This window comes from Thermobia domestica, chromosome 1 (assembly GCF_964235325.1).
Source record: "Thermobia domestica chromosome 1, izTheDome1.hap1.1, whole genome shotgun sequence".
Lineage (NCBI taxonomy): Eukaryota > Metazoa > Arthropoda > Insecta > Zygentoma > Lepismatidae > Thermobia > Thermobia domestica.
Window position 1 is genome coordinate 294,986,991 of NC_137454.1, and position 16,928 is coordinate 295,003,918.

Sequence of the window (16,928 nt, forward strand, 5' to 3'; positions counted from 1 at the left end):
TGCTTACACATGTATTATTCCGGATGCTGCGCTCTGGAATAAGAATTATCAGTTTTACACAATATATATGCATCAAATCATATAACCTTTAGAATATACAGGGTGTTTCAAAACAACAACGACAACGTTTGGAAAAAAATGAAATCTTTTAGTTTTAGGTGAGGTGATTCTTGACACCAAAATAAGACAAAAAAGTACAGACCAACCTGAGTGCACAAATGCTTCCTTTCGGAGTTGTAAGCTGCCGAAAACATGGAATACGGAACTTTAAAGGCCCATACCTCCAAAACTATGGTACCTACCTTAGTCGGGTCAAAACTTCTCTTAGGAACTAGTATGTGCCCTATCCAAATATCTGTTTCAGAATCCCGCGGCACTTCCGCAACAATTTTTATAGAGGTAGTTGGTAAGTACTTCAAATTAAATACCCGTAGCCAAATTACCTCTATAAAAATTGTTGCGTGAGTATTTTGGCAGCCTATAACTCGGAAAGGAAGCATTTGGCCCAGATTGGTCTATACTTTTTGTCTTATGTTGGTGTTAGGAATCACCTCGCAAACGTTGTCGGTGTTTTGAAACACCCTATACATTATATATATATATATATATATATAAAATGAACGGAGTATTAACTCTCGTACGTTCGGCTTTTGTCTAATCAGGAGTCTATTTCATCAGGACTGTCAAGCAAATTTTGAGTTGTACAATAATAACAAAAATAATAAAAAAAAAGTATAATAATAATAAGCATTTCTGAATGAAGTAATGATTGTTTAATCTATCGTTGTTCGTGATTAAGCTATTACCAAAGCGGAAGGTAGCTACCATAGATCAACTGATAAACAATTAAAAAGATAAAAGTATCTGGTTCTTCATATTTTGGTAGCTGGCGCCCCTGTAAGACAGAATTTAATATCAAAAGATTCAAACACCCTTCTTACTATTAGCCATCACACTAGGATCCATATAAATGGTAACTACTACCGTTTTCTATTATTGTCCTAGGTTTTATTTTTGGGATATTTTCTTATACTATTCTTCTTTACGCAGTTATTTCCTAACTACTACTCATTATCATTAGCGCTGGAAGAGGAGTTAAAAAAAATATTGTCCCACGTTTAATATCAAGGTTTTCGTAACCTGGCCGTCAACGTTTTCGTGATTCATAATTAGGATGAACCAAAGTTTAAAATAGTACTCAGTATAGTTATCGTGATCTAATTTCTAAAGAAATAGCTAAAACAAGTAAAAATTAAGGGTAATCTTCTCCCAAAATAGCTCTGGCAACATTCATACTGTTAAACGACCATTGTGAACATTGAAAAATATTGTACATTATCTTCTCAAGTGTCATGTTTTACCTTTTTTTCCTTTTGTAAGTGTTGTTATTTCCATAAAGTACTATGCATATAAAAAAAGGAGGCCAGTCTTGCTTCCCCTCCTTCTTTCAGTTCTCCCTTCCGAACTACTTACTTGTGGATGCTATTTCAGTTTAAATAATTACTTTCTTGACTACAATCAAAGAAATTGCTTAAAACTTCTTACAACTTTGTCTTTTGTAGTAGAAACATCAAGAAAGACACATCTAGCATGTGGCACTATTTAAACACATGGATTCATATAAAACCCTTCCCTACGGCGTTCCATGCCACTGGATTGTCGTAACACACTGTTTACAACATATGGGAAGTATTTTGATATGTTTGACAAATTTTGTCATTTTTAAAGTTTTTTGGTTCTCAATTAGTGAAAAGACTTTTAAAAGGGAAAGAGAAAACAACATGAATTAACTTAAATTGTTAAAACAGACTTGAGCTACAAATAATATTGTTTTATTTGAGGAAAATAATATAGTAAGAAGTGTAATTGTACAGAAACGTACGATATATACGTTTAAGTCAGTGCCAGATATCCGTATAATACGATGCAACGCGTTTGGGTTATAGTGTATTCTTAAAAGTCTTGTATATTGGTAATGATAGCATGCTCTCACGCTGTCTCATGGAAGAAATGACAGCACATTTTAAAATTATTTGCCTGATCTACAAGCTGAATATCAAGTCTGCAGTCCTCGTCAATCCAGCGATCAGAGTTTTCTATAATTCTGCAACAAGACTGCATTTTGCTTAGATTGCATTCATACAGTTAATTTTTGCAAAACATTTGTTCTTGATTTCCACAAATGCCACACACAAATACAATACGCCAAAGGTTGCTCCAGATTTAGGATACTATTTGTACATCCTCTCTCATACGGAATGATTACAGACATAGAGGATCAAAGGTGGAGTTCTAGTATATTCCTTGATTCATGTGTATAATTTGTCCCTTCGGCTGTATGTAATTTGAAAAATATTCTACATTGATCTTCACATTTGTGTTCATTCTACGTAGTCTCCCTGTAGTATAGGTAACGCACGCGCTTTTAGTGCACATTTTCCAGATACAAAGCAAAACAGTTGTTCGAACCCTTTTTTCATATGGCTCTAGAATGGAAAAGCTTTTTAGTAGGTTTCCATTCTATATGACCTCGTTGTTAATAGAAGTGTGAAGCACATAAACGAGTGTCACTCTGCGTATTAGAATCTTGGCTTTAAAATAAAGCCTACCACCATCTTAAGTCTACAAAGACACTTTTCATATTCGAAACAAGTTTTGGTGATCTCTAGAGTCCATCAAATGTTGGTAAGTATCCTAGATCATCTTGAAATTGGTGAAATAGGCCTGAATAGATCTTGATCTTATCTGTGATTACCGTGAATTTATTTTTCCTATAGTACTATGATACAATAAATAACATTCATCAAGAATTGCACATCTGTCCCTTTGTCTATGATGTGATTTCGCGTAACGTATGAATGTCTGTTAATATTTAGTTTCATCTTTAAATTACCCTCATCAGTTATGTTGTTTGTGATTCTTTCGAATGATATCGACTTGCAGTACTTGTTAAGTTGCTGTGAGGTGCTTCTTAGTTCGTGCTGAAATAATAAAGCAAATTGCATAAACGTATTTTCATGTGGATTTATTATTTTCAGAAGTGATTAATAATAGAAAGGAAATTATAACTCCATATACTTCTAACAAATGAATCTTTTAATCAAATTCATGATGGCTTCATAATGATGACGTTTTTTAGAAGCTCCTTATGGTTTGATTTGACTAAAAGCATGTATTAAAATGAATTTTAAAGTATTTAACCCAAAATTGTTCTATCTTCAAAGGCATCCGAATTTCACCGAATTAAGCTTACTTACAGCTATGGAGCTGAAACTTGGATACTTGTGTCCGTTTGGAATTTAAAGTCGTCAGTGGGAATGGTGGGAATTTAAAATAGTTTCCATAAAGTTTGGGAACAAGCTTCTGTAATGGCAGTGTAATAAGATCAATTCGCATAAATTGAATAATATCGCGCAAATAAATTTAGACGTACTACATAAATTAACTTTCATATATTCAAAAGTTATTATTTCCAAATACTTTGAACTAGCCAAAATGGCTATATACATACCAAATGACCCTCCAAACGATTCTGCATCTCATGAAAACGTACTATGATTATCCCAAACACTCTACGAAAAACCGGAAAAGGTTCAAATTAAATATTACTTCCGGGTTCAATACTGGTTTCCGTAGAGTGAAAACGGTAAAAAATATCGAGATGCGGTTTTCTGCAATCGATTCAGCGTTCCAAAAATAAATTCCATGTTCTCCATGTCATTTAAACAGGAAGTACCTAGGTAGTTCAACTTAGTCATTTCCAATTTCAACGTCTATCGCCATAAAACAAAAACGTTAACACATAGCGAGTTGCGGTTTTTTTGTAAACGTCTTCAGAGTTTCAAAGCAATGTACTAAGACTATCAAAACAGCAGTGGTTGAAATTCACTACTATTTCCGGTGTATTGTGCTAAGTATTAGCAGGACAAAAGAAAAGAAAGAAATAAGGTTAAAAAATATTATTTGAAATTTTTTTTAGTAAGCAGTTGCTCAGCATAGCGTTCCATGAACATTCAAGTAAGGTAAATGTGTGAAATGATGTGTTCGCAAAATGCAAAAGAAATATTCAAGAGAGTAAATTGATTGTTGAATAATAATAATTTTGGAAGGGGAAAGTCTTCCACATTGTTTTTTTACGAGGGAAAAATCTATTATTTATTTATTTATTTATTTATTTATTTATTTATTGGGGTTAATATTGCCTTTTTTCTAAGCACTAAACTGATGTGAGGTGGCGCACTGTTTAAAGTACGATGCGAACCACTTGTCGGGTCTGGATTTAGCAATCTACAAAGGTAAAACCCAGAATAACGCAAGCAGAAAACATCCACTTTAGCCATTTGTCCAAGAAGAGAATTCAGAAATGTAAAATTGAATTGTATATTGAAACCGGAAATAGTAGTGAATTTCAACCACTTCCTGTTTTGATAGTGTTAGTACATTGCTTTGAAACTCTGAGACGTTTACAAAAAACCGCAACTCGCTATCTGTTAACGTTTTTGTTTTATAGCGATAAACGTTGAAATTGGAAATGACTAAGTTGAACCACTTCCGATTTAAATGACATGGAGAAAATGGAATCTATTTTGGGGACGTTAAATAGATTGCAGAAAACCGCATCTCGATATCTTTTACCGTTTTCACTCTACGAAAATCAGTATTGAACCCGGAAGTAATATTTAATTTGAACCTTTTCCGGTTTTCGTAGTGTGTTTTGGATAATCATAGTACGTTTCCATGAGATGCGAAAAAAAAATAATAAAAAAACGTTTCTTACTATCTGTTACCATTTTCGTTTTATGATAAACGTTGAAATCAGAATTGACTAATTTAAACCACTTAAGGTTTGAATAGAAGGTTAATAGAGAATATGGAACCTGCTCTTGGGACGCTGAATCGATTACAGAAAACATCTCGATATCTTTTAGTTTTTGCTCTGTGGAAATCAGAATTGATACCAGAAGTATAATTTAATTTCAACTAATTCCTGTTTTTGTAGAGTGTTAGGGATAACCATGGTATATTGCCTTGAGACGGTGAATCGTTTACAAACATTGTTTTCGTTTTGTGGCGATAACTGTTGAATCCAGAAATGACTAATTTAAATCACTTTTGGTTGAATAGAAGGTTAATGAAGAAGATGAAACATGTTCTTGGGACGTTGAATTGATTGAAGAAAACCACATCTTGATATCTTGCAATGTTTTTGTTGTGTGGATATCAGTTTTTAAACCAGAAGTAATATTTTATTTGTACCACTACCGGTGTTGGTATACAGTTTGAGATAATCATGGTACGTTGGCTTGTGACGCAGAATCGTTCGCAAAAGACATTCTCGCGGTCTGTTACTGTTTTCGTTTTATGGTGATATACGTTGTAACTGGAAATGACTTATTTGAACTGAACCAGTTCCGGTTTGAATAGAAGGTTAATGGAAAAGATGGAACCTGTTCCTGGGACGTTGAATTGATTGCAGAAATCCACATCTCGATATCTCTCACTTTTTGCTATGCGGAAATTAGGTTTGAAATGATAAGTAATATTTTATTTGAACCACTTCGGATTTTGGTGGGGTGTTAGGGATAATTATGGTGCCAAATCGTTTTTAAGAAATCGCTTCTCGTTATCAGGTACTGGTTTCGGTTTATGGCGATAGACGTTACAACTGAAAATGATTAATTAGTTCCAGTTCCAATTTGAATAGAGTTAACGGAGGAGATGGAACCTATCATTGGGACAACGAAATAATTACAGGAAACCGCATCTGGGTATCTCCTACTGTTTCTGGTCTGTGGAAACTGGGATTAATATGTAATTTGACGCACTTCTGGTTTTGGTAAGTGCTAAGGATAATCACGGTACGTTGCTTTGAGACGATGAATCATTTGAAAAAAAAAAAAAAAAAAAAAAAAAACCGCTTCTCATTAAAAGTTACTGATTTCGCTTTATGGCGATAAACGTTGAAACTAAAATGACTCGATTGAACCATTTCCGATTTGAATAGAGTTAACGGAGGAGATGGAACCTATTCCTGGGACAGGAAATGACTGTAGAAATCCACATCTCGATGTTTCTGACCGTTTTTGCTCTGTGAATACCAGTTTTTAAACCGAGAGTAATATTTAATTTAAGTCACTTCCGGTTTTGGTGGGGTGTTAGGGATAATCATGGTACGTTGCCTTGAGACGCCGAATCGTTTGAAAAAAAAAAAAAAAACGTTTCTCACTATCTGTTACCGTTTTCGTTTTACGGCGATAAAAGTTGAAACATGAAATATCTAATTGGAACCACATCCGGTGTGAATAGGTGGTTAGTAGAGAAGATGGAACCTATTCTTCAGACTCTGAATCGATTGCAGAAAAACACATCTCGATATCTCTTACCTTTTTTGCTCTGTGGAAATCAGTTTTAAAACCGAAGTAATAATTTATTTAACCCACTTTCGGTTTTGGTATAGATCTCATGATAATCATGGTACTTTGTCTTGACACACTGAATTGTTTGCAAAAGAAAAGATTTCTTTCTATCTGTTTCCGATTATGGCAATTAACGCTGAAACTGGAAATGATTTATTGGAACCACTTCCAGCTTGAATTGAAGGTTAGTAGAAAAGATGGAATCTATTCTTATGATATTGAATCGATTGAAGAAAACGATATCTAGATATCTCCTACTATTCTGCTCTGTGTAAATCAGTATTGAAACCGGGAGTAATATTTAATTTGAATCATTTCAGGTTTTTTGTAGTGTATTTGGGATAATCATGGTACGTTGCCTTGAGACCCTTAATCGTTTGCGAAAAAAACTTTTCTTGCTACGTTGAAACCGGAAATGATCAATTGATACCACTTCCAGTTTGAGTGGAGAGTTAATGGAGGAGATGGGACTTGTTCTTGGGACGTTGAAATGATTGCAGAAATCCACATCTCGATACCGTATCTCGCAATGTTTTTGTTGTGTGGATTTTAATTTGTAAACAGGAAGTAATATTTTATTTGAACCATTTCTAATTTTGATAGACTGTTAGAGATAATCATGGTACGTTGCCGTGAGGCACTAAATCGTTTGCAAAATACTACTACTCGTTATCAGTTACTGCTTTCGTTTTATGACGATAAACGTTGAAATTGAAAATGACTCAATTGAATCATTTCCGATTTGAATAGAGTTAACGGAGGAGAAGGAACCTATTTCTGAGACAGGAAATGATTGCAGAAATTCAGATCTCGATGTCTCTGACCGTTTTTGCTCTATGAATATCGGTTTTTAAACCGAGAGTAATATTAATTTGAGTCACTTCCGGTTTTGGTGGGATGTTAGGGATAATCATGGTACGTTGCCTTGAGACGCTGAATCATTTAAAAAAATGCCGTTATCTATTACGGTTTTCGTTTTACGACAATAAAAGCTAAAACCGGAAATATAATTTGATTCACTTCCGGTTTGAATAGGTGGTTGGTGGAGAAGATGGAATCTATTCTTGAGACGCAAAATCGATTGCCGAAAAACATCTCGATATCTCTCACGTCTTTTGCTCTTTGGAAATTCAGTTTTGTTTATGGTGTGAGTCTATGTTGTACAACATTGTGTTCATGAATTGTTTTAGTCTGTTGATCTTTTCTGCATTCTCTCCATAATCATTCAGTTTCATTAATTATCGTCTTCTGTCCCTGCTCTTGTCCTCTGTCGGTGCTTGCGGTGAAATTTCCGGCCTAGGCTCGTGTCTTCCTTTTGTAATATGCTTGAGAGTGGGTGTTTTCTGTATTTTTTTGTAGGCCTGCTACTGTTGCAGGTCTCCGTTGTTGCCATGGGTCAGTGTAGGCTACATAGATCTTGGCATTTTGTATAGTATGTAGTGCAGTTCGTTGGTCACTATGGTGTTACGTGTTAGTTATTGAATCTTCTGATGTTCGGCCGAAAAGTGGTTTAATTTCTTCTCTTAGTTCATGCAGCACTGGAATGTCCAAATCTTCATGAATTTTAACTGTCCTTGTGTCATATGAATGACAAGTTTATTACTATTCCGGCCTTCTTCTGAATCATCTGGAGTTGTCTTAGGCGGGTTGTTGCTGCATGCTTCCAGACGTGTATCAGTATGGGTCGTATGCTCTTAGTATACACGGTGTCGGGTTTTTAGTGAAAGCTTTAAACTGAAGAGTATTGGAAGCAGAGCTAGGAGATGCTGAGTCACTTTCTTGGCCGTTGTTGTTAGACGGGTGTCAATGGAGTCATCGATCCAAATTGACATCTAGGTACTTAGTGTAGGATTGAAGAGGGAGAGGTATTCTAGAAAGCAATAGGTTAGTGGGTCTTTATTTTCTGTTTTGTGTGCAATCCATGAGGATGTTTTTGCTAGGGTTTATCCTTATCTTCCACTTATTGGTCCAGGATTCGAGGAGTCTAATGTAACGCTTCATGCATAGTTGTGTGTAACGGTAGCTACGATGACTGGCGAACAGAGCGACATCATCCCCAAATGTTCTGCGAGGGCGTTGCGGGTTGTAGGAAGGCCGTGGGTGTATTGGTATACAGAAGTAGGGATAGATATGATCCCTGTGGAACTCCTGTGCTCATTCTCGTTACGGTAGTCAAGTGCCCTGCTTAGTTGATTCGAATGCTACGTTGTTACAGCTACTCCTGGATTAGTCACACTAATATAGCGGAAGTCGTCCCAGGTCTATTTTATGTATGAGTCCTGTACTTGCCACATCTTGTCGAAGGTGTTATCAATATCTAAGAATAAACTTAAGATGTGGGCACTTTCGTTGTGTTGGTAAGATATCCGTTCAGCTACTCCAACAAATTGAGTGGTAGTCATAGTTGTGAAAAACTCAGTTTAAAAAAGAAAACACAGTCCAGTGGGTTTTATTGGGCAACGTGCATTTAAAGCCATATTCCTACTAATACCAATTAAATATTCATGTTCTACTGGACACATTTGGAATGAAACTATGGAGTTTTCATCGCACAAAAGGAATCCGCTAAGACCTATCTGCGTTTCGTGGCACACACTTTGCACTTGGTAGTCGCTTATATGTCGATTTCTAAAACCAGGAAGTAGACAATTTTGTAGAGTGACAAAGAGATGGGTAATTTGATATAATATTGAACAGGAATAAAATTCCCTACTGCATTCAGGATTCAAGGGCTAGTCATCATGACTAAATTTTTTTTTTTTCCTCAGAAGCATGGCAGACAAATATTACGACAATACCAGTCAGAGACTAGAGATGAAAGAAAGCGGCTTTATTAACCCTTTTTTCTCAAACGCTTTGTTATGCGCACATATAATCAATTATCATCCCCTAGAACGTAAATGTTTGCATCAAAGTTTTTTTCCCCTTATATCCAGAGGGTATAATGTTATGACTAAATTCATTTTCAACTCATTGCATTCGACGATATAAGGTGATAACGTCCCTTCAAGTTTGGACTTGAAACGAAGCCACGTGTTTTGGGGTAACAAAGCGATACGTAATTTTATATAATATTGAATAAGAATAAAATCCCCATAGAAATATTTCTGTCTTTGCTTCGCAAGAGTGGATGGAAAAGATAGTTTATCAATATTGTTTGTCGGTACTTTGAGACCACAGTTCATGCACGTATATTAAGAAATGAAGATTATTTCATTTTCTCCCTTCCCCTCCTTACATCCAGAAGATTCTATATGATTTAGTTCTGAGCCAAGCAGGGAAAGTGAGTGCTATTTTAGCTACTGTTTATGTGGGTTTCTTGCATTTTCATTAGCGAATGATAATTGGGTAGTGTGATTTGAGTATAATGCATGGTATATTAGAAGATAAAGAGTATTGTTACTGGGTTCAATTCTCCCATAGTCAGGATTAGGAAATATTTTCCCCTGATAATTGTTCTAGATATTACAACGAAACTTGGCATTACGCATTACTTATTGGCCATAATATTTTCCAGTGTATATTATATCCGGTTACCTGTATCCGGGACCACTCCAGGAAGCTCATTTAAAAAGAGAGAGAGAGAGAAAAAAAAGAAATTTCCTTATTATCCCAAATTTACCTTTCTCGGTACATTATGACATACTGAACCATGATGCTCGGATAATTAGTATTGTGTTTTGAAACTTTTATTTTATATACCCTACTTATAGGCCTATATGAAATTTGGTATTGTGAAACAGGATTGAGAAATATTTTTCCCTCGTAACTATCGTAGATATTGCTATGAAATTTGGTACAAACATTATGTATAGACCGTAGTATTTTTCAAGGTAGATTATGTTGAGGTACCTGTAGCCGAGGCCGTTCCAGGGCGCACCAAATTAAAAAAAAAAATAATAATAAAAAATTGGAGGGAAATATCCGTATTTTACCCCTAATTTCCCTACATTCATATAAAATGAAAATGAAATGAAATCCTTCAGTTTAACGTCCCATGATTATGTCCCTTAGGTTAAGGGAAACGGATGATTAAGGCAAGTGAATGATGATGGAATAATTGGTGGAATGAAAATGTGGGAGGAAACTGAAATACTGCTAGATAACCCACGGACACTATGTTATCCACCACAAACTTATTTGTAGGAGCTCCTTCATGGCTAAGCGGTTAGCGTACGCGCCTTTGTCGTGGGAGTCCCGGGTTCGATTCCCGGGGGGGAGCTCATGTGGTTCGGATTGCACGTTAATCAGTAGGTCCCGTCTCATATAGCCTCGCTGCTGAAAACGTTAAACTCAAAATCAACTCAACAAACTTATTTGTAACAATAAATGCCAAACATCGAACCCAGAAACTTCAGATTACGAGATGAATATGTACGACCTATTACATCACACTTGATCGCTATCTAATGCTGCCTTGTGACTAACGCGCGTGGTCTTGGGTTCGATTCCCGTTGGAGGTGTTTATTTTGGATATAAATCCTATTAAGTGTTCGGATCTCACTTTGAACGATCTCGTATAGCCCCACTGGTGAAAAATGACTTAAACGCAAATCAGTATAATCAATTGATATCTACTTTTGAAGTGTTTTAAATAACAAATCATTTTGTAATGTAGATTTCTTTCGTACCATCTCTATTGTGTTATTATTTAAAAGTTTTAAATATTTTAGAAAATAGATTTCGTGATTTAAACATATGCAAAGAATTGTAGTTTCCTCTATACGTACATTCCAAATTACGTCACCAAAACGATAATATACCAAAGTATTGATAACACTTCAGCAATCTTCCTTCACTGTTTCCGCTATTGTTTAATTTTATTTTGTGGTGGTAGTCTCTTATCGTTATGTATTTGGAAGACTTCCTGTTTCGAGTTCTTTTGAATGATGTCAAATGGAGACGTAGTTATAGTGCTTTACGATGTGGAAGTTCGCTAATTTGATTCACAGGACATGGGTGTAAGAGCCTCTAGTGCTTCGGTAGTTCTAACAAGTGCATGTTTTAGTAGTAAAAAAAGTCATATCTTTTCGTGAGGTCTTGGTTTCCCTGAAAGTTCATTTTATTCTCGTAGAATTACTGTTGAGCAGAGAACTATGCATTTTAACACAATATTTAGTATTACATTCTGATATGTTAATTCTGTGCTTGAAATGACTACTATATATAGGGTCTATATATTATATATATATATATATATATTATTAATTCACAGTTTCAGAGTATGTAATCAGGGCACAAATATTCAAACTCCCTTCACAATTACGTTTTTTTTTTTCATGACATCTAATTTTCGTTTGTGTTATGAGCCAGTGGCGTAGAGAAAGAGGGGAGCCAGGAGCCTCCCCCCCTCCCAAAGGGTTCCGGCAATACACTTTAGTACTTCGATGTTTTAATTTTTTATCGGAACAAACAACAATTGCCTTTTATGTACTCTATGTCAAAACAAAATATGTTACTAAACAGTTCGTAGACAAACTGTGTTCTCCAACATTGTCTTTATTCTTTGAAAATGTGTGCTTTCGGGGGTGGGTATGAAAATCGAGGGAAGAATAAAAAGAGAGTGAGTAGAAGCTGTATGCATATGGTGACCTCTACTGTTTGACATAGCAGTGACCACAGTTTTCATGTGTCTTCTTTAACCCAAAGCCAAAGTTTGCAGACTGAGCCAGGCAATACTGAGAAGAATCAGTTCCTTTCTAATCATAGAAGGAGGTTCTGAAAACATTCTTTACCTTAATTCAAGGGTTAAGGGGAAATGGACGTATTTGAGCCCAAGAAATCATTGGCCTCGATAAAAGCAACAAAACGCGGAACCGCCGTTCCCAATAGGATTAACTACAACAAGAAGCCTCGGTTTTCACTTCTAGACGCAATTGGCATAAAGAAAAGCGGCGATCAATTGATTTCGATAAATGCTCAGCAGCTAGTTTCCTTAACCTACAAGGGGGAAAAAAAGATAAAAATAAAGATTTTCCTTTATTGTTTTGATTTAATAACGGAGAGGGTGAAAACAATATTAAAGACTTGTGGCCTGTAACTATGTCACAACAATCTCTGATGTTTGATCGGTTAGAGTAGTTCAGAAGATTTGCTTGAATTTGACGTGTTTAGGGTGTTGAAATAAGAACTTATTTTCCAATTGTAAATGTAGGAAAACCTTTTAAAAAATCGTTAAAGTGAAAAAAAGACAATTGTGTTAAGTTCAGTGACGAAAATATGCAAACAAAGAAACCAAAAAACAACGGAGAAAAATCTAAACAAGATATTAATTCAGAGAAAGATTCGAAAAACGTTTTAGAAAAGTGGCTAAAACGAAAAAAAAAAAAAAAAAAGACAGTGGTGGTGTCAATTTTGGCAAAGAAAATGTATAAAAGCAACAACCGAAAAACAACGAAGAAATATCCAAAGAAGCCAGCACTTCAGAGAAAGATGCATTATTATTATTATTATTATTATTATTATTATTATTATTATTATTATTATTATTATTAAAACTGAACCTTCCAACGCAATAAACGTGTATATATATATATATATATATATATATATATATATATATATATATATATATATATATATATAGGTAATCAAGAATATTCTGTCGCTTTTTTTGTGCAGTCTGTGTTCCATTGGCCTTCACTCCGTGAGTTGAATGCGAATAGAGATAAGGCGAAGGTCAGTTGTTCGTATGAGTATATCCAACATACTACCTGGTTGTGGCAGTTCAGTTATACCGTGAACTTACGTCAGGACAGAGTGAATATGGGGCCTCTAAAGAGCTTCATAAGGGCGTGTATGTTGTACGAGTTCAAATTAGGTCAAACGCCGCTGCAGCGGAGCGGAAGATTTGCCAGGCCTTTGGTGAGGGTGTCGTAACTACACGGACAATGCATCGATGGTTTAACAAGTTTAAGGACGGTAACAAAATACTCGAAGACGCACCATGTGCCGGAAGACCAACACATGTGCAAAATGAAGATCTTCACGCAGCAATTGAGGCGAACAGTGGCCAGACATGTGAGGAACTGGGACTTCAATTCAGTGTGAGTGGAGAAACCATTCGGTAGCACCTCCATCAACTTGGGAAGCACTCCAAGATACGTGTGTTTCTTTGCTGTCTCGTCAGAGGAAGGAGCCATTTCTGGACAGGGTGTTGACATGTGATGAGAAATGGGTCCTGTACGAATTTCTATGGCGCCATCATCACTGATTATCATCCCATGAACCGGTTTTAAAACAGCCGAGACCAGCACTGCACCAGAAGGTCTTTCTGTGTTTCGGGGGGAATGCTCGCGGCATCGTGCATCGGGAACTGCTACCAGATGGTCAGAGTAACAATGCAACTGTGTACTGTCAGCAATTGAGCCGTGTTAAAGAAAAACTTAAAACTCTGGAGCCAGCACTTCTAAATCGCAAAGAGATCGTCCTGTTATAGGAAAACGCTAAATTCCCACGTGGCTAGAATGATCCAACACACCATTCTACGCCTTGGAGTTGAGTTGATTTTGAGTTCCCGTTCAGCAGCGAGGCTATATGAGACGTGGACCTACTGATTAACGTGGAATCCGAACCACATGAGCTCCTACCGGGAATCGAACCCGGGCCTCCCACGCCAAAAGGCGCGTACGCTAACCGCTTAGCCACGGAGGAGCTCTCTACGCCTTGGATGGGAACAAGTGAGTTAAATAGTAGTACACAATTTCACATATATTTAAAATAGTAATCACCAGCAAAAGTGCATTATCATCTCAGTGTATGTCTTTTTTCTTCTTCCTTTCTTTCAGTAAATTCGAAACAACTGTTCAGTTTGAGCAGTTCCATTTGACATAGAAAGAACGTAATATTTTGTAAAATAAAGATAAAATCCATTTCAAATTAGACCATTCATATATAGTCAGTATATACTTTAGTTCTTAACAGCAGACGACAGGTATTAATTGGTAATCGATATAATTATTAACGATTAATGAGAGTATTTAATTACTTTATAAGTACTCGTTCTGCCACTCATTTTACTTATAAGAATATATATATATACAACTATCCATATCTATATTAGAGGTGTGTTGAAAAAGTATCCGAAACACTATTGATTTGGAAATCCGAAACACTAATCTCCTTCAAAGTAGTCTCCTTAGTAATACACACACTTCTGCTGCAGTGCTGTCGCATTCCGCATAATGTCTTCTCTTGACTCAAATCGGTATGAGTAGGGCGTTGATGGGGACGTCTGTACCGAAGCTATATGTCCCCGTCACGCATTGACTCAAATCGGGTGTACCCATAAACTCATGTTTCATCTCCTGTGATCACGGTGTTCAGAAAGTTGGGGTCACTGTTTGCAGTGTTCAGCATGGCCTGCGCGATGTCCAAACACCATTGCTTCTGCTGTATTGTTAGCAGCTTCAGTACAAATTTCGCAGACATTCTCCTCATGCCCAATTTCTCGTTCAAAATTGAATGTACCAATACGATGCTTACCCCTATATCGTTCGCAATTTCTCGGACTGTGATACGATGGTCCTGCAAGGCCACAGTCCGCACTTGCTCAGTTTCGGTTTGTTGAAGGCTTACCTGAACGTGGTTCACTGTTCACTGTTGTGCGGCCATCTGAAGCGATTGTAACACTTCTTTATGCGTGAGCTGCTCATGGCATCGTCCCCGAAAGCCTGTTAAATCTTGCGAATGGTTTCGGTTTGATGCAGTGTCGCTGTTCAAGTTTTTCTGTCAAAAACTGAAATCCGACGACCGCTCACTACACTTCTTCACTCGTTGGCCGACTGCCAGCGACTGACACGTTCTGCGGGCGGAAAAAAATCACGACTGCGCACGAGTTTTCCCTCTACATCTACACTGAAGAAAGTCTCCCACGCTTCATTAGCTTACGCGGGGAAAAAAATAAGGTTCGATACTTTTTGAACACGCCTCGTATATTTCAATGCATCTTGGCAAGTATACATCGAGGATATGTAGTATTTTGGGGGGCTACCTTTCTTGCACGTATCTCACCCTTGGACACGGTTAGGATTGCCAGAATTTTTTTTTTTTTTTTTTTCAGGAAAATTTCCTGAATTCATGGCTTGTGACTCATCCGTATTATACAATTCTAAAGGCAGTGACGTAGGAATCATTAATCTGAAATAATTAGGGTACGAGCAGGAGCTTCCGTAAGAGATGTATTCTTGATTTCTTTTTATTATTACGTAATTTTCAAAACGTCGCAAAATTGGTTAAAGATATTTTTAAGAAGCTCGATTTGCCAATTTTATATATATATAAATATTTACTCTGTCCGTCTATCCAGGAAATAAATATTTCAAGAAATACTTGATGGATTACTACCAATTTTGGTGAGGATGTAGAGGATTAACAGTTAGGAATCGAGTTCGTTGACGGAGGTAATATTTAAACAGGAAGTGGTAGAAATCAACCATTTCCTGTTTTAACATTGATCACTATAGAGCAAAAGCATTAAAGCGAAAAGCGGTTTTCTTCAATTGATTAAGCGTGCCAAGAGTACCTCTCATCTCCATCCTTAACTCTCTACCAAAACCGGAAGTGATAAGTATCTCCTACAATTTTCACTTTCAATATAGATCTACATAGAGCAAAAAAGATAAGAGAACGCGAGAAGCGGTTTTTTTTTTTTTTTTTTTTTTTTTTTTTACCGAGTTAGCGTACAGTAGAGACTGCCTTTCTTTTTAACCCTTTATTCAAAACTGAAGTGACAGAAGTCAACCACCTCTGGTATTAACGTTGGTCGTCATAGAATAAAAACTAGTAAATGCCGATAAACATTTTTCTCCAATCAATTAAGCGTCCCAAGATTATGTTCTATCTTCATTCTAATCTCTGTACTAAACCGGAAGTGGCAGAAATCAACAACTTCTGGTCTTAAAGGTGATCGCTATAGAGTAAAAAACAGTAATAAATCGAGAGAAACAGTTTTGTGCAGTCAATTAAGAATCCCAAGAATATCTCTTTAATTTCTCTATTAAGACCGTAAGTGATAGAAATTTATTACAGCTTTCGGTTTCAATATTGAGAAAATATCACGCCATACAAACCAAACTTATTCATGTGGTGTACACGTAACACTGTTATTTGTTTATCTACATACATACTGTTCCTATTTCAATGAAAGTTGGCAAAGATATATACATATTAGGACATGTATCTTTCGGGGTACCATTCGTGCAGGTACCTAAACCGGGGTCCCGATAGGGGTGTTTACATATACAGGGTGTTAATGAACTTACCGACAAATTGTTACTGGTGATTGATTTCTCACATCAAAATAAGAGAAAAATGCATGTGAACCTGTGGGTAAAAATGCGTAGTTTCAGAGCTAGGCTGTCCAAATTCGTGGAAAAACTAAATTTCGACACTCGTTTCGAATTCGAGAAACCATGGACTATAGGTCCATATCAGTACAGCAAGTCATACGTATGCATTCCAAAAATTCGTATTTCATCAATGTGCAATGGCTGTGAAGGGGATTTCCTACAG

The 16,928-nt window shown here is 36.4% G+C and overlaps 1 protein-coding gene across 2 annotated transcripts in view; it reads left to right on the forward strand.

Annotated features, from left to right (window-relative positions):
* Ask1 (apoptotic signal-regulating kinase 1) overlaps positions 1-16,928 on the forward strand; it is a 141,014-nt gene that overhangs the window by 83,757 nt on the left and 40,329 nt on the right. The gene's annotated exons all lie outside the window — the stretch shown is intronic.